Here is an 18,210-nt window from a genome sequence, read left to right on the forward strand (position 1 = left end):
GATCTTGGCCTCAGCCGTTTCGGGTCTGAGCGTGGTTTCCCTGCCAGTGAGAGGAATCAGCAGGACAGATCATAGTGCCTTATTCCATTGTCCTCCCCCAGCCAGACCTCCCAGCTCTGCTGGAAGGGTGTGGCTTCTTCTGTGTGTCCATCTGTCACTTGCACTCTCACTCTCTCCCGCTCCCAGAGAGCCACGGGGGAAGGACCCCCCACCCCGGCGCCCCTCGCCCTCCTCCCGAGGGCTGTAGCCAGATCCACGCAGCACCAGGGCCCTCACTAGCAGCTTCCAGGCCAGGAAAACTGTGCTTCAGACAGGTGCACACTCTCTGCCTCTCACTCACTCCCCAGCAGGTCCCCTGCCTCTTACCTCTAGCCAGGAGGATGCCGCAGTCTGTTCACTCAAGACTGGCTCCATCTGACCCCTTTCTGGGCACCGGGGACTAAGGTTGCAGGCCTCAGCCTCATCTCATCCCAGAGGCGTCGGGACAGTAGAATAGGAATTCTTTCCTCCCACCCAGACGTTGTGTGCCCCCATGGCCTTTCTGTGGGGGTATGTTAAATGTTTACTTAAGAAATACCCTGTTTACAGCTGGAGGAGAAACATGCCCAACACTGGGTGGAGATTTGGTTCTCTGGACAGGGCCTGCCCTCCTTTATGGCGCTGCCAGTGGGGTCCCCAGAGCAAATGAAGGCAGCGATGCCTGGGACAGAGGCGAGCACCCCTCACTCCCTCTGCTCCCCACCCTGTGGTGCTAGGACCACTCACCCCCTTCCCCGCAGCCTCCTGCCCCCGCACATTCCCACCTCCATCATTCCCTTCCTCCCGTGTTCTCAGCTCTCTAACATATCAGTTGTCTCTTGTCCTAGAAAACCAGTGTTGAAGCAATAAGATTATTATTTTTGCTTGAATCTTTTTCTAAGAGAAGTAAAAGAGTTGGCATTGTGGGAATCTTTCTTTTTGTGCTGTTGGCTGTTTACCCTTTTAGAAGACGGATCTCAACAGGATGGGTGTCTGAATTATCTTTTGGAAATTTAGGAAAGCAAGATTCGGGCTGCCACCACCTATGGGGAGGGGTCCCTAAATCTCTGCCCTTGCCTGGCTCCCAGCCCTGCCCACCAAGTGTCTCTCCTCCCCCCACACCTGGGGGCACTGGTGGCTCTTACTCTATGTGGGTCTCAGATTATCCCTCCCGTTGACCTGTTTCCCCTCCTAGGCCTGTGTGGCAGCCCCCAGACAGACACAGCTGCTGGGAGTCTCCTAGGGCCTGACAACCTCACAACAGCCGAGCTCCCGTTCAGCTCTTCAGGCCACTGGGTTCTGGAGGCAGAAGCCTAGGATGCTGCCTCTGCCATCCTCCCATGGTGTAGCACAGCCCTCGAGACAACACAGGTCCCTCTGGGCTGTGGGGGGCTGGGGGCTCCCATCTGGAGAGATGTCCTCAATGGGTACCCAGTAGGTGTGGCGTAGGAGTGGCCAACGTCAGCATCCACAGCCACCACCAAAAGATGAGTCCACTGCCATTGGTGGCCCGAGGGCCCCCTAAGATTGCAAGGGTATCAGTAGGGGAGCCCCCATGTGTTTTTCCAGGACAGGCCACAGGAGGAAGGGAGCCTATTTAGGGGCATTTAAAGAACTCTTTTGTGCCCAGGGGCTGCTTTCCATCAGAGCAGGGGAGGATATTTCAGTGACTTTGAAAATACTGGTGTGGCACAGACTTGAGTGTGAGGGAGGGTTTAAGCCAGGCACAAAGTTAGTTTCAAATACTAGTTAATAAATCTATTTTTCTTTATTTCCTTTTTTTGCACAGAAGCTGGTAATCTAGGACCTACATGTATGTGAACAACTTTATATGAATATTTTTTGTACTTGGTTTACTTGGGTTGGTATGATACATTATATTTAAGTTCCTTGAACACTGTGGATCCCCCTAATATGTATGAATGACTGAGGCTTTGTAAATTAAGGGACGTTTGTGTGAATAAAGTTATTTGATGGGGTCAAAGAAGCCATATGTGATTTGAAAACGAGTGTTTTGTGGTTTGTTGCGGCCGTTGGGAAGGGGCAGAGACGCCAGCCCCTGCTACGGCTCCCCAGTCCTGGCTGATGAGCGGCTGCAGAAAGGGTGCCCGGCTGCCTCGGTGTTCCCGTGCGTGGGGAAGCTGCCCTGTGGCCTTCAGCTGCCCTTCGCCTTCTGCACCTGAGAAGCAGGCCCTGGGAAGCGAAGGAGCCTGTTTGAACGGTGCAGCCAGTATTGGGGGGTCCCAGATGCAGACGAAGCCTGGCTGCTCTTCCAGCAGATGTGGTGGGCCCCTCCTCCAGACATCGCAGGGGCCCTCGACCCCAGCCCTGCGGTTCAAGTTCTACCTTTGAGGGGTTTGAAATGCGGAGCTAGGACGGGTGAGTCTCCACACCACAGCAGCAAGGATGCGGGTCAGGTTCTGGAAAAGCTCAGCAGAAAGGTGGGTTTTGCTAGAGGTCAGAACAGCGCCGTGGGCAGAGGTGTAGCATCCACGTGTGGGGAAAAGAGCGCACAGCCTGTCCCCCTTTCTGCCTGGGCCGACAGAGCCACATCCCATGCGGAACACGGGAATTTATTGAAAGCCAGGCGCTCCTCTTGCCTCCACCGTACCGCGTGGTAGGTGTGATGTGTGCCCCCCCACTGATGAGGAAGCTAAAGCCCGGAGGAATCGAGACTACAGGGTGGGTGCCTGGTGGACGGGAGAAGAGGAACTTCTGCCGCTCGCCCGCTGGGACAGGTGACTTAGCCTCACTGGACATCTATCGTTATGTGGGGGTGAGGAGAGCCACCTTCAGAACGATTGAAGGCTGAATAAGAACCTCACGCTGGGCCCTGCACGTAGTAGGCACCCAACAAATGGTTCTGTAGTTTCCTTTTCCCAAAGAGGCAGGTGTGGGATTCTCCTGGCATGCGCTGAGCACTGAGCCCTGACCGTCCTGGCATCGCGTGAGCTGCAGCTCAGCAGCGTGACCAGGGTCGTCTGACGAGGAGCACGCCATTCGGTGGCTCTCCCGAGGGGACCTGGTGAGCCCAGGAAAAATCAGACTCCTGCAGGAGGACGGAGTCAGGAGTCAGGACTTTGGAATGTGTGAGTTAGAGGAAAAGATAAAACAGGCTTCCTGCCTGGTCTGAGAGTGAACAAGCTACATTCCAGGCCCGGGGTCTGGTGTCCAGTGGCTGCTGGGCACGACACTTCCTGTGAAGGCTCCTTCTGCCCTTAGCCTGGACAGTAACCTGGAGCTCGACAGACAACCCGCAAGTTGGTTTTTGTATTAACAGATTTATTGGAATAATTCACCCTTTTGAAGTATACGATTCATCTTCCAGGAGTGATTATCAAAAAAAAAAAACCCATGAAGTCTACAATTCAGTGGTTTTTAGTATATTTACAGTCTGCAAGCATTACCACTGTCTAATTCCAGAACATTTGTGTCACCTCAGATGAAACCCACACCCATTAGCAGTCACTCCCCAGTTCCCCACGTTCTCAGTCTCCTGGGGGATACGCTGAGCAGTGGAATTGCTGGGTCATTCGGTAGCTTTAATTTTTTCAGGAACTTCCAATCAGCTTTCCAAGGAGGCTGCACCATTGTGTATCCCACCAGCATGTGTGAGGATTCCAGTTTCTCTACGTTTGTGCCATGTTGTCTTATCTTTTTTATTCTAGTCAATGAGCAGGTGTAAAGGGGTCACAAGTTGTTACAGATGTCAACACCATCGTACCGTGTATTAATATCGGATAAGGGCAGGGTAGCCAAGAGGTGCTCTAGACTCTTGATTCAGTCACTCACTAATCCAGCAAGTAGGTCATAGCCTTTGCCTGGTGGAGTTAAAAACACGGACTGGCTCTGCCATTTACTGGCTCTTTGACCGTGGGGCAAATCACTTTTCCTTGTTTTCTCACATAGTAGTAAATATCCACTTCACAGGATGGTTAGCAGGACTAACGATTTTTCATGCAAAACCCCTTCAGTGAGCATTTCCTTCTCTCCCTCTGTCCTAGGCACTGTGGGGTTAGGGCGAGGTTCAGAAACGAAGGGCTTTGAGGAGCTCACAGCATGGTGTGTTTGGACACAGGTGCTCAGGAACATGGGACATACCACGGGAACACGGTCAGTTGAGCTCCAGGCTCTGCGTGGGTGAGAGGTATGTCACTCAGACCCTGGAAGGAAGGATCTAGAATACCAAACCAGGCCAGTGTTCATGCCAATGGAAGGAGAAGTTAGACGTCTGGGCCCTCAGTCCTCTTCCCCTCCCAGCCTGCTGCCAGCTGTCCTTCCAGCTCCAGCATCTGATGTAGTGGTTCGATAAATGCCCGCTCCAAGCCACCTGCTCGGTGCTTGTGTGTCGGGCCCTGCCCGCAAGGTGCTCCTGGACTAGTGAGGGGGCCTCAGAGAAGACAGGCACATCACGGTAGCGGGCCAGGCCCCACACGGGTGCTCCAGGGGCTGTGGAGCACAAAGAAGGCCCCAGTGCCACCCCGGGGGGATAGGGGAGACTTCCTGGAGGACGTGAGGCCAGCGCGACCACGCTTGGTCCACTCTGCTGCCTGACCTGCCCCTGCCCCTCGGCCTGCAGTGCCCCGACCGACTGCTCACCTGCCCAGTGTTCTGAGGCGCAGTGCGCACGGCACCCTTGTCCTGTTCTAGCCTTTCGACTTGGAGAGCTGCAGCATCTACCTGCCTCCCAGGAGATCTCCACCTCATGATATCCTGCCCTGAGGACCCAGAGGAGCTCCTGGGGCACTGAGACGCACCCCTCAATCCCATCTCCACGTAACTGAGAGATTCTCTTTGAAGTCATCAGGACAGGCCGTGCCAGGACACGGAACACCGTAGGCCCCCGTGCACTTAGCATAGTGCCTGGACCCCTGTCTTTGGCCTAGAAAGTCCTCCACCTGCCTCCTGCTTGCTCCTTGGGCCCCTCTGCTACCCAGCACCCCTCAGGCTCTGCCCCTAAGCTGTCTTGATGTTGCTGTGCTGAAGCACACAGGACGTTTCCAGCCCAGGCCTTTGCGCTTGCTGTTCCCACCACCTGGAAGACATTATTACTTCATTGCTTCATAAACGTCTCTGCTCGTATCACCTGGGAGATCCTCTCTGGCCCCCTTATTTAAAGAAACACCTCCTCACCATCACTACCTCCTTAGCATGCTTTACAGTGCTTATCACTAGCAGAGAGTTTTATATGTTACATACCTACATATTATATATATACACACACAAGTGTGTATATAATCTATATTTGTGTGTGTGCGTATATATGTATCTCAAGCAATGCCTCACGTGGCGCATCGTAGACATCCGACATATATTTTTCAAGAGCACGTTACATCAGAAGCGTGTTATCCCACGGCCCCAGTGGAAGGAACTTGCTTGGGGGCCTGCAGGGTGGAGGGCAGTGCCGGGACACTCCTGAGCCCGGGCGGCCCCCTCTGCCTGGCGCGCAGCTTCTCCTCATTCCTGAGGCTTAGTCACTGGCTTCGTTCCCGCCAACCCCCGAGAAGCAGGAATGAAACTAGCTACTTGAGAAGGAAATCACCAGATGTGAATGATGATGGTATTGGGATTTGATTTCTTTCATCTGGAACAGGGTTCGGCAAAGCTTTTCTGTCAAGGGCCAAAAAGTAAATATTTTAGGCTCTGCGGGCCACAGGGCCCCTGTTCCAGCTATTCGGCTCTGCTGTCGGAGCGCGCAGGCAGCCATAGGCAGTGTGAGAACCAGCGAGAGCGGCTGTGTGCCGAGAGAACTTCATTTATGGACACTGAAATCTGCATTTCATATGATTTTCACTGGAGCGTCACAAAATATTCTTTTTTATTTTTCTTCAACCATTTAAAAATATAAAAACCACACACCTAGAGTGAGCTAGGGCTTGCTTCTGTGAGCTGGGCTGTCAACAGCATGGCCCATGACAGATGGACCCAGCTTAGGGACTGGTCCACATGTTGGGTCCGTAGAGGTGAAGGTCATGTGCATGTTGGTGATGGGGCAAGAACCAGGCTGAGAACCAGGTTCTGCTTCAGCCCCAGCTGGTCCCTTGGCCACAGCTCTGGGTGTGTGGGAAGGAAGTGCACGTAGGGAGATGGACACCACCCACCGTCTGACATGTCCATGAATCCAGAAGCAGCAGAGTATGAAAAAGCAATTGGAGCAGGAGTGAAGACGCCTGAATCCAGAGCCATCACGGCCTCCTACCAGCTGTCTGGGATGCCACACGTTCTCTCCGCTCCCTGGGCCTGACAGCGTGGTGGATTCCGTAATCAGACAGAGAGGTTTGGACCACCGCCTTGCCACTTACAGTCCTGTGACCTTGGGCACAGTTTTATCATCTCTAAATAGTAATAACACTAGTACCCACTTCATAGATTTTTCTGAGAATTTATGAGATAGTGCATATATAACATATAGCACAGTACTTGGCATGCAGTAAATTATTCATAAATACTATTTATTAATAGTATTTTAATAAGCTCTAATCCAATATGATTGATAGTATTTTTTAAAGCAGAAAGACATCCTGTGAGATGCTCCTCAAATAAAAGGGCTTCAAGTTCAAATAATGTTAAGAAATGCTGTATGTTTCATTTCCTTCCTAGAAGGTGCCAATGCATGCTTAATGCTCCGCGAAGTCTTATAGGAAGTCCTGTTTCTCAAGCTTCTTGGATCACTGATGCTTCTACATTGAACACCTATTATCAATTCGTGATGCTAGGTTTTAGGGGCAATGGTTCAGAGTCCACTTTGAGAGATGCTAAGCAAAATCGTCTTTGCTAAAATCCTAATCCCCTTTTAGGGGATTTTAGCCACCCCATCCTGTTTTACATGGGGCTAGAATCACTTTCTTCTTGCAGAAGCCTCCAAAAATTACCTCTGCTTGGTCTACTGGCTCCTTGAGGGCAGACTGGAATATGAAGAATTTAATAACCACGTCTTCTGGGGCCCCTGCCAAAATGCTGTAGGGCCGAGGCCCAGACAACTGGAGTGTGGTAAGAACAGCGAGTGCAGCTCCCCCAGCCAGCAGACCAAGGACACTGCCAGAACCCTCACATTCCCGGTTCCCACGTTGGCAGAGCCCAGCCACCCTCCAGCTACTGTTTACCCAGTGCCTAATACATGCAATTAGCCTCTGCTGGGAGGCACCTGTAGATTAGAGGTTCCATATGCAGGCTCTACCGCGAGGCTGCCTGGTTTCAAATTGAGTTGCTCTACCTCTTTGCAACTCAGTTTCCTCATGTAAAATGAGGATAATAACTGCACCTGTGAGGATTAGGTACTGCTGCACAAACGGGAGACCCCAAACAGCAGCCGCAGAGACAAGATAGAACTCAGTTTCTCTTTCACATAAAACAAGAGGGGAGGTGGCAATCCAGGTCTCTCACGAAGTCATCAAGGATCCCATCTCCTTCCCAGTCTTCATCAAGTGGCTTCCATCTTCAAGGTCACCTCCTGGTCTAGGATGGCTGCTGGAGCTTCAGGCATTTCGTCTTCATCCCAGGTAGCAACAAAAAGGGAGGGAGGAAGAGAACTTGCCCTCCTTTTTGGGAAATTTTCCTGTAGATACACACCATACTTCCACTTACATCTCATTGGCTAGAACTGAGTCACGTGGCCACATCTGGGGCCATGGAGGCTGGGAAACAAAGGAAGCCATGGCCCTGTTATTAAGGTTGAGGGGAGACTGGAAGTTGGGGTAGGCAGCTAGCAGTTCTGCCACACCCAGTGTGCCTCTGGGTCACTCCAATAAAGGTTAGGTAGTATCATTATCACTGTAATCATGATACAATGTTATAGCTCTGCAACCCTGGGAGGGAGGAAGGAAGGAAGGAACTAAATTAGCCATTTTTCTCAGCCAGAGGGGATCCAGGGTTCCTTAATCAGAGCTGGGACGACAGCCAACTGTATGGCACAACGAGCAGGACTACACGATGCTGGAAGAGTTGTAGACTTGGGCTGCTGTCGCTGGCCTGCCGTTTATTCAGTAAATATGTATCGAGTGTCATCTATCTTAGCACTCTTCTAGGGCTGGGCTTACGGAAGAGATGGGGGCAGAGGCAGTATTTTGTGGTGGTGACAAGAGTGGAGTCTGAAATCCAGTGCCTGCTTTAGAGTCCTGGGTTTGCCCCTTCCCGTGAGATCCTGGGCGATGTACTGAACCTCTCTGGGCTTTGTCATCTTCATCTCTAAGACAGAGATGATGATACGGATGCTGTCACAGGATTATGCTAAGGGTGAAATGATTTCATACAAGTACACTTCTTTGACCCTGGGGTGTGAAAATAGCTCTGACCTCAAGGGCCCCATAGAGCTGCTCCACACCTGCTTTGCTGCCTTCTTGCCTTGAGCACTCACTGAGCACCTCTCTGCCGGGCACTGGGGATCCAGAGATGAAATCCGTGTCGACCTGTACCCTTTGTAATCATACAAATGTTTCCTGAGCCCCTACTGTGTGCCAAGCTCCGGTCACAAGGCGACGGTACTGAAAGAGACTAGGCAGAGTGTGTGGAGTCAGGTGTGGGGTATGCAGACGACCTATCCTGAGAACTTTGGTTTCAGACACGATGGATCTAAGGGGCTGCAGAGACGTGGGTCTGGTCCCGGCTCTGTTGGTGGGATGTAGCCTGTGGACGTCTGTGTTTCATAACTCCGGACAGGCGGCTAAGCCAGACCTACGGATGGGGCGTGGGAGAGGAGGCCACCCAATTCCAGCACAGCAAAGTAGTACTGTATTTTCCTGGGTCATCAAATGAGCAGTAATCTGGGAACAAAAGATGATGAGCCACAGATGCCTGCCATGCTGAGCCAGTTGCCTGCACCCCGGAACCCAGCCAATTCTCTGCCCTCGGGGCCCCAAACTCACTTCCCAGGACTTCCTTTGAGACCTGCACACCCCTCTCTTGCCAGCTTTGGAGAGCAGGTAAAATAGCTAGTTCCACCCATCTATGTCAGTTATATATTGCATCTCAGTTCTGAGTACCCCTTTAATATACGTTCTCTGGTAAGCAACAGTATTCCACTCAGCATGATTTAAAGCTCTCACTAGAGGACCCCGGAAGGATATTGAAGAAGGAAAAGTCTTCCTTCCCCAGCCACTGGCCCAGAACACAATCTCTCTGCGACCCTGCAGCCTCAGCCTGGCAGTACCCTTTCTTCAGCCCTCTTGAAACCAAAGCCCTCGAGGGGCCTGCACACAGTTGACTGTGGCCTGGAAGGTTGAGTCCACCATAGCCAGGAGTGTTCCCTCTGCAAGACCTTCTGCCCCCAGTGGAGCCCAGACTCCCACTGTGTGCCCATGACACTGGCTACTGAAGGTCTGCTCCTCCACCCACACCCGAGACGGTGGCCTATTGCTTGCCCGGTAGCTCCAGACCACCTCCAGATCAGTCCAGATTAGAAAGAAGTAAAACTGTCTTCATTTGTAGATGATCCGATCATCTAAGTAGAAAATCCAACGGAATCTACAAAGAAGCTACTAGAAATAAGTGAGTTCAGCAGGGTTGCCAGATACAAGATCAATATACAACAATCAATTGTATTTCCATATGCTAGCAAAGAATAATCAGGAATTGACAGAGAGAAAATACTACCACTTACAATATCATCAAAAAATGTGAACTACTTTTGGATAAATCTGGCAAAAGATATCAAAGACTTGCACAGTCTACAAAAGGCTACCAAGAGAAAATAAAGAAAACCTAAATAAATGAAGAGATATAAGTCAATCCTTGTTATCTGTGGATTGTGTATTTGTGAATTCACCTACTCAACTAAAATTTATTTGTAACTCCAAAACCCATAATCACAGTGCTCTTTCAGTTATTCACAGATGGGCAGGTAGCAAAAATTTTGACTAGCCCGATGCTCACATTCCCAGCTGAGGTCAAACAAGGCCGCTTCCTGCCTTCTTGTTTTCGCTCTCATAACTGTTAACAGGTATCCTTTTCACAGTCTATTTAGTGTGACTTTTTCACATGTGTGCTTTTTGTTGGTAACTTTAGAATGGCCCCCACGCTAGTACTGAGTGCTACCTGCTGTTCCCAGGTGCAAGGAGGCTGCAGTGGGCCTCGTGGAGAAGATACGTGTGTCAGACGAGCTTCACTGAGGGACGAATTGTGCTGTTGGTTGGGAGTTCAATGTGAATGAATCAACAATAGCTCTTACATAAGGTGCCTTTTTTTTTTTTTTTGAGACAGAGTCTCACTCTGTTGCCCAGGCTAGAGTGAGTGCCGTGGCATCAGCCTAGCTCACAGCAACCTCAAACTCCTGAGCTCAAGCGATCCTCCTGTCTCAGCCTCCCGAGTAGCTGGGACTACAGGCATGCGCCACCATGCCCGGCTAATTTTTTTCTATATATATTTTTAGCTGTCCATATAATTTCTTTCTATTTTTAGTAGAGGTGGGGTCTCGCTCTTGCTCAGGCTGGTCTCGAACTCCTGAGCTCAAACGATCCGCCCACCTCGGCCTCCCAGAGTGCTAGGATTACAGGCGTGAGCCACTGCGCCCGGCCTTACATAAGGTGCCTTTAAACAGAACACACATAAAGCAAGGTAACATACGTGTGTTGATCAGTTGATGAGAATGTTGTAACCAGAGGTTCACAGAAACCTAACCCCTAACCTTTCCCCTAGGGGCAATTTTTCAGCAGGGTATTTGCTAATTCAGCGTTCAGAGAGAACTTATAGGACATAACTACCGCAAATAACATGAATTGACAGTACTTTGTTCCTGGGTCAGAAAACTCAGTATTGTTAAGATGTCAGTTCTCCCCAAACTGATCCCGATAGGTCCGTCATAATCCCAATCAAAATCTCAGCAGGCTTTTTTGGAGGAATCAACAAGCTGATTTAAAAATTCACATGACAATATAAAGGGCCTAAAGGGGTCAAAACAACTCTGAAAAAGAACAGAGAGGCTAACACTATCTGATTTCAAGAAGTATTATGAAGCTGCACTAATCAGAAAGTGTGGTATCGGCGTAATAGACGTATAGCTCAACAGAACAGAACAGAGAGTTCAAAAGTAGATCCATGCATATTTGGACAGCTGATCTTTGACAAAGTCATGAAGGCTATGTAGTGAAAAAAAGATAGCCTTTTTAACAAATGGTGCTAGAACAACTGGACAACCAGGTAACTCAATCTTGTCTTATACAATATACAAAAATTAAATCAAAATGGACTGTAGACTTAAATATAAAATCCAAAATGATAAAACTTCTAGGAGAAAATATAGGGGAAAAATCTTTTTGGCCTGGTGTTAGAAAAATATTTCTTAGAGGTGACACCAAAAAGCACAGTTTTTTGTTTTTTTTCCGAAATATTTTATTTTATTTTTTTGTTTTTCAGCTCATTATGGGGGTACAAAAGTTCAGGCTATATACATTGCCCATGCCTCCCCATCCCCCCGAGTCTGAGCTTCAGTTGTGTCCATTCCCTAGACAGTGCACATCACACTCATCATGTAGCTGTGCACCCATCCCCCCCAGTCAGAACTTCAAGCGTGACCATTCCCCAGGCAGTGCGCATCGCACTCATCAAGTAGGTATACACCCATCCCTTCCACCCAGCCCCGACCTCTGTCCGATACCCAATTGGTGTTATTCCCAAATGTGCACTCAGGGAAACCAGTTTGCTGGTGAGTACATGTGGTGCTTATTTTTCCATTCTTGGGATACTTCACTTAATAGAATGGATAAATTGAACCACATCAAAATTTCAAATTTCTACATCTCAAGAGACTGTTAAGAGAATGAACAGACAAAACACAGACTGCAAGAAAATCTTTACAAAGCATATATGTAACAAAGAAGTTGTATTTAGAATTATAAAGAACTCTCAGAATTGAACCATAAGAAAACCAACAACCCCACCAAAAGTTGGCAAAAGATTCGAATAGACATGTCATCAGAGAACATAAACATGGCCATCACACCATAAAAAGATGCTCAATATCATTCACTGTCAAGGAAAATTAAATTAAAAATTATTTTAGGGCTGGTTGCGGTGGCTCATGCCTGTTATCCTAGCACTGTGGGAGGCTGAGGCAGGAGAATGGCGTGAGCCCAGGAGTTTGAGGTTGCTGTGAGCTAGGCTGACGCCACGGCACTCTAGCCTAGACGACAGGGCAGAGACTCAGTCTCAAAAAAACAACAACAATGACAAAACAAACCAACAAACAAGATTTTTTTAACTTAAAATTTAAAACACCAAGGAGATACCACTACACACCTAATAGCGTGGCTAAAATTAAAAAGACCGACTATGCCAGTGTTGGCAAGTGTTCGGAGGAACTGGAACTCTTACCCCCTGCCGGTAGGAATGGGAAATGGCATTAATATTATCACTTTGGAAACACTGGCAACTTCTTAAAAGTTAACCATACACCTCCCATGTAATCCAGCCATTCCACTTCTAGGTACTTACCCAAGAGAAAAGGAAATCTATGTCCATACAAAGACTTACACCAATGTTCATAGCAGCTCTATTTGTGATAGCTCCACACTGGAAACAACCCAAATGTACATCAGTGTATCAACACATGGAGAAACAAATTGTGGTACTCTGGGAGGCCAAGGTGGGAGGATTGTTTGAGGTCAAGAGTTCGAGACCAGCCTGAGCAAGAGCGAGACTCTGTCTCTACTAAAAATAGAAAAAATTAGCCGGGCATGGTGGCACATGCCTGTAGTTCCAGCTACTCGGGAAGCTGAGGCAGGAGGATCGCTTGAATCCAGGAGTTTGAGGTTGCTGTGAGCTAGGCTGACGCCACGGCACTCTAGCCCGGGCAACAGAGCGAGACTCTGTCTCAAAAAAAAAAAAAAAAAAATTGTGGTATATCCATACACTGGAATGCTACTGAGCAACAAAAAGGAAAGAACTATTGATACACACAATAACATGATGAATTTCAAAGTAATGATGATGAGTGAAAGGAACTGGACACGAAAGAGCACATACTGTAGGCTTCTATTTACATAAAACTCTAGAAAATGCAAACTGACTATGGTAGCTGAAAACACATCAGTGGTTGCTTGAGGATGGCGAAGGGCCAGCGAGGAGGACACAGATGCATGAGGACACTTTGTGAGTGATGGGCATGTTCACTATCCGGAATACAGAGAAGCTTTCATGGTGTATACATAGGTCAAAACTTACTAAGTTGTACACTTCAAGTATGTGCAACTTATTATACGTCAGCTGTGGCTCAATAAGATTGTGTAAAAGGGGGGTGGAGTGGGGAGAGACATACGGGGACTCCCATAGGCCAAACTTGGAACAATCTGAGCATCAATAAAGAACAGTGATGATAACGGATTTTCAACATATTGAATAATAACCATAATTCATAAGTGTGTGGATACCACAAAAGGGAAGAGGGTGAAGGGAGGGTAAAACATTACAGAAGAATGCAGAAAAAAATAATAGAACCAGGAAGATCTCTATTTTGCAGCCACCAATGCAAAAATCAATTCAGCAAGATATCAATGGCTGCTAAAGTCACTATGTGAAATTTTGTGAGGAAACAGGGTATTCATATGTCTCAAGTATCATAATTCATCGCACAGATGAATTATTATTTACAAAGCAAAGGATTAACTTTACAACGGGGAGATCTTTGGGATGCACTTTAATCAAATAATCACCCTTAGCAGCACCAGTGACAGGACGAGCTGGCGCGATGCTCTCCTTATGCAATGCCATGGGGAGGGCGTCGCCTCCCCCCTGCGGCGTTCCTGCCCGGCTTGCTTAACCCGAATGTAATCACGGGGAAACAATCAGATCCGCCCAAATTGAGGAACATTCTAGAAGACAACTGGGCTGTCTCTTTTCAAAATGTCAATGTCATGAAAGAAAAACACAGGTGGGGAGGATGGGGGGGGCGGGGGGGGGGGGACTGTTCATTCTAGGTCAGACGCCGAAGCAATGAAGCAGCCAAGTGAAGTGTCTGCTCTTTGATGGAATCCTGTATTGAGAAGAGTAAAAACAAAACAGCTATCAGGGACATTACCAAGACATTTCGGGAATTTAGAATGTGGGCTGTATGGGGATATGGTCTTGTGACGATGGTAAACATTTTGGTTGTTTTGGTATTTTAGTATTTTTGCTGGGCAGGAGAACGCCTGTTGATTTGGGGTAATTCATGGTTACACACCGAAGGATTTAGGAGCGAAGTGTTATGATAGCTATGTCTACACCTCTATCTGTTAATATCTAGCTATCTATCTGTCAAGAGGAGCACAAATGTGGCAGAATGCTAACAATTGGGAGCCTAGGGGAAGGCTATATGCGTGTTCATTCTACAATTCTTTTAACCTGTCAGTGTGAAAATATTCAAATGAAACGTTGGGGAAAGGAAGAGGTGGCTGGTCCAGAGGGGTCTTTCCACCTCCAAGAGTCAGCTTAGGGCTCTGACCTTTGACCACCAGGCTGTCCCTGGGCCTCCCGAGACCCTCATGGCAGCTTCTTCCTCCCCTCGGCAGCCACAGCACTGCCTGGGTCACCTGCCTGGGCCACTGAGAGCCAGAGCTCAGCGTGAAAGCCTGGGCGCGTCGCGGGGCAGGAAGCAAACGCTGGGAAGTGACACAGTGTGCAGGCCACCGCTGTCCTACTGACTCCCCGCACTGGCTCAAGAGGGAGAGGAGCCACCAGCTCTGCTCGCAGATGACAGACATGCAGCCACCACACCAAGGACACTGGTGGCGCCAGACTTGCCCTCAGTTCTGTTCACTAAACCTGCCACGGCGTCCATCTCCCTGCGTCCCAACCATGCATAGGAGGCCCTTGTCTGCCACTGTCCCCTCCCTGCCTCATCCACTCCCCTCTGCCCTCGCTCACTGTTCCAGCCCCACCAGCTCTTGTGTTACTTTGAGGCCTCACACTCCTTCCCTGCCCTGAAATGCTTCCCCTGTCCCTGCCTGGTGTGTGCCCAGCCCACGCCTTCTCGCCCTCTCCCCTGTCTTCCCCGCTGGCTTTGTTGTCACCATCTGACATGCCACCTATGTGTCGTGTTCCTCGTCTGTCTCTCCCAGAGATGCCAGCTCCCCACGAGCCATCATTTTTGTCCATTGTGCGCACTGTCATATCCTCAGCACCCAGAAGAGTGCAAGGTATACAGCAGGTGCTCAATAAAGAGTTCCTGAGTGAATGGCTCCAAAGGCAGGCTTCTGCGTTCCCAGGATGGCGGCGTGTGTGCGTCGGTGCGCACGTGTGCGTGTATGTGCGCGTGAGCTGGGCGGGCTGGGGGAGTCCGGCTGGCTGGGTCATCCCCCCAAGACTCATTTCCTGGGGGTCAGGCAGGGTCCTCGGAGGGCTGGGCGGATGCCACTTGCAGCATCAACACGTTACATAATCTGGCACTAGGCAGGGGTGAGAGGGGCAGGCAGGGCCTTTATTCTGTGTTTGCGCAGAGAAACTTCCCCAGGCCATGTCCCCAGCCGCCAGCCCTTCAGCTTTGTGCTGCCTAATTGCCCTGACAGGGCCCACCGCCCATTCACCCGGCCCACTGGCTTTGAAAGGAGGTTGTGTGGACTGACGCGGCCGCCCGGGGCCGGGAGGAGCTCAGGCCGGTATGTCCTGGACGCTGCTGCCTGGGGCCTCAGCCCCACCCAGGCACTGATGACCCTGCGAGGCTGAGCCTCACCTGTCCACCTGCCTGCACACGCCCAGGGTTCTAGGGGCTCCCCTGGGGCACCGCCTAGCTGCCCGCTGAGCTCTCTTCCCTGGGACTCACAGCCTGAGCTGCCTCAATGGGCATAACCCATGCCTCAGGCCTCCTCTCACCCACAGTGACCCAGGGCAGGCCGTCCTCTGTCCTCGCAGAGCCGTGGGGAGGCAGTGCACACAGGGGCCCAGTCCCTTTTTGAAGGTCAGTGAGAGTGAGCTCCGGTTACAGTCACAGTCACCAGGGTCCGCTCTGAGCCACGCCCGTGCCAACTGCATGGGGATTCACAGTCATCCATTCCTTTAGCTCTGCTTTGATGCCACTTAGAGCCCGGTACAGGGAGACACATAGAAATAGGCAAACATACACATCAGGCAGTGAGCACTTTGAAGAAAGAGGAGTCAGCGGTCAGGGTGGCTCCCCTGCAGAGGTGAAATTTGAGCAGAGGCCTAACTGAAGGGGAGGGGGTGAGCCAGGTGATAGGGGGAACAGAGCAACAAGTTCAGAAGCCCTGAGTGGTGGTCTGGCGGGGGGAGGTCTGAGGCCAGGAAGAGGGGAGGAGATGAACTGGGGCCTGTCAGATCCTGGGGCCTTGTAAGCCACTGTGAGGGCCTTGGCTTCTCCTCCAGGTGGCAGAGAAGACATCAGAGGGTTTTGAGCAGTGTGACAGGATCTGGCTTCCATTTTCAAAGTGTCCCTCGGCTTCTATGTTAGGAAAAGATTTGGGGTGGGAGACAGTTGGAGAAGCAAGGGTCAGGCCAGCACCAGGCCAGCACCAAGGGAGGTGGCAGTTCCTGGGCCAGGTGGGCAGAGGTGGAGGCATGAGAAGTGGCCAGAGTCCAGAGAGATTCTGAAGGTAGAGCCACCAGGATTAGCTGTGGAGGGTAGGGGGACAGGGTGTCAGGATCACAGCTGTCTCTGAGTCATGCCCTTACAGACCGGACACACCTCGAATCTCCACAACACCCTAAAACTGCACGTTAGTGTCTTCGTTTAAATACACAGGAACCGAGGCCCAGTGAGTGGGAAATGGCTCGAACCAGGGGCTGCCGGCCCAGCGTAGGTATGGACCCGAGGGCTGTGACCACCTTTCTTAGGAAGGTCCCCTTTACGGCTCCCCCCCACCCATCGCGCCCCAGACCCCTCCTTCCGCAGGTGCACAGCACTGTCCTCTGAGGGAGGGGCTGCCGGCCCTGCCAACCCCCTTTGCGGGGCCAGTGCAACCTCCATGCCTCTCATCCGCCAAAATGTGCCCCGATTCCACCCACCCAGCCCAAGGGCACTTCGAACTCAACAGGCTGAAAGCCGAGCTAACCCGCTTTCCTCCCTTCACCCTCCTTCATACTCTTCCTCCCATGCCCTGGGGACAAAGACAGTAGGAGCCTCTCTCAGCACTTGGCAGGAATGAACTTGTTCGCTCCTGGCATCTACTCTATGATGTAGGCACCATGGGTGACCCCATTACACAGATGAGAAAACCAAGGCTCCAAGATATTAAGCGACTTGCCTAAAGTCAGCCAGCTGGGGAGTGGGGGGTTGGGATTGGAACCTCGGCAGTCCCGCTCCCGAGCCTGACCCTGAGCTTAGATGGGACTGAAGGAGGCCCGAGGTGCACAGGAAGTGCTGGGTGAATGTTCGCTCCCTCCTCGCCTTCACACCAAGTCCTGCGGCCTGGAACAGCTCACGGGGCCACTGTTGCTCCCGGCTCTGTGCGTAACATTCTTGCGTCTGTTCTACAGATGAGAAAAACGAGGCCCAGAGCTGTTGGCTCGTCAGCCAGTTGCACACACGGAGATTGCAGCTGGAGGAAGAGTTTCTTCAATGCCTTTGCTGGGTGACGGTTAAGTGTGCACAAGGCTGGGCAGTGGCCCCCACCCCCACAGATAGCAGGCCAGGCACGGGGAGGGGAAACCAATGCCAAGGCTGATTTTACACTTTGGGTTTTCTTTTGGATGGAAAAAGCAGGTCATTACTGAGACGGCCACTGCGTCCTACTGCCTGGAACGTCGACAGCCCAGGTAATTGGGGGCCTCCGTCCTGCTGCTTGGTCCCTGAGCAGAATTTTCAGGTAGAATTCAGCCAAGAGCACTGAATTCTACTTAGAATGTAAAATGTGTCAGTGGAGTGTTTTCTCTGAAGTGAGAATAGGTAATTGATTTTTTAAAGAAGACGACCTTTCTGGGCTCTGGAAAACACTTTCAGGTCCTATTCTTATTTTTCTGTGCATAAAGGCAATTATCCCAGGTCAGCACTTGGCGCAGGAAATGGGACTCGCTAATTTTGCACAACAAATGTTTCACTGTTGCATTTTCCTCATGGCTAGAGTATTGTATCAGCTTGTTTCACATCAGAGAGAGAAAAACAGAGTTCTGCCTTAAACAGTGCACTGAGGTTAGACATTCCCCAGAGTTTGGAAGGTCCCCACTCTGCCTCCATGCTGTGTGCTGCTGGGAAAGTCCCTCTCTGTGCCTCGGTTTCCCCATCTGTACAATAGTGATGAGCATGGCACCACCCACCTCTAATAATTCCCGCCC

The sequence above is a fragment of the Eulemur rufifrons genome, chromosome 20 (genome assembly GCF_041146395.1).
Source record: "Eulemur rufifrons isolate Redbay chromosome 20, OSU_ERuf_1, whole genome shotgun sequence".
Lineage (NCBI taxonomy): Eukaryota > Metazoa > Chordata > Mammalia > Primates > Lemuridae > Eulemur > Eulemur rufifrons.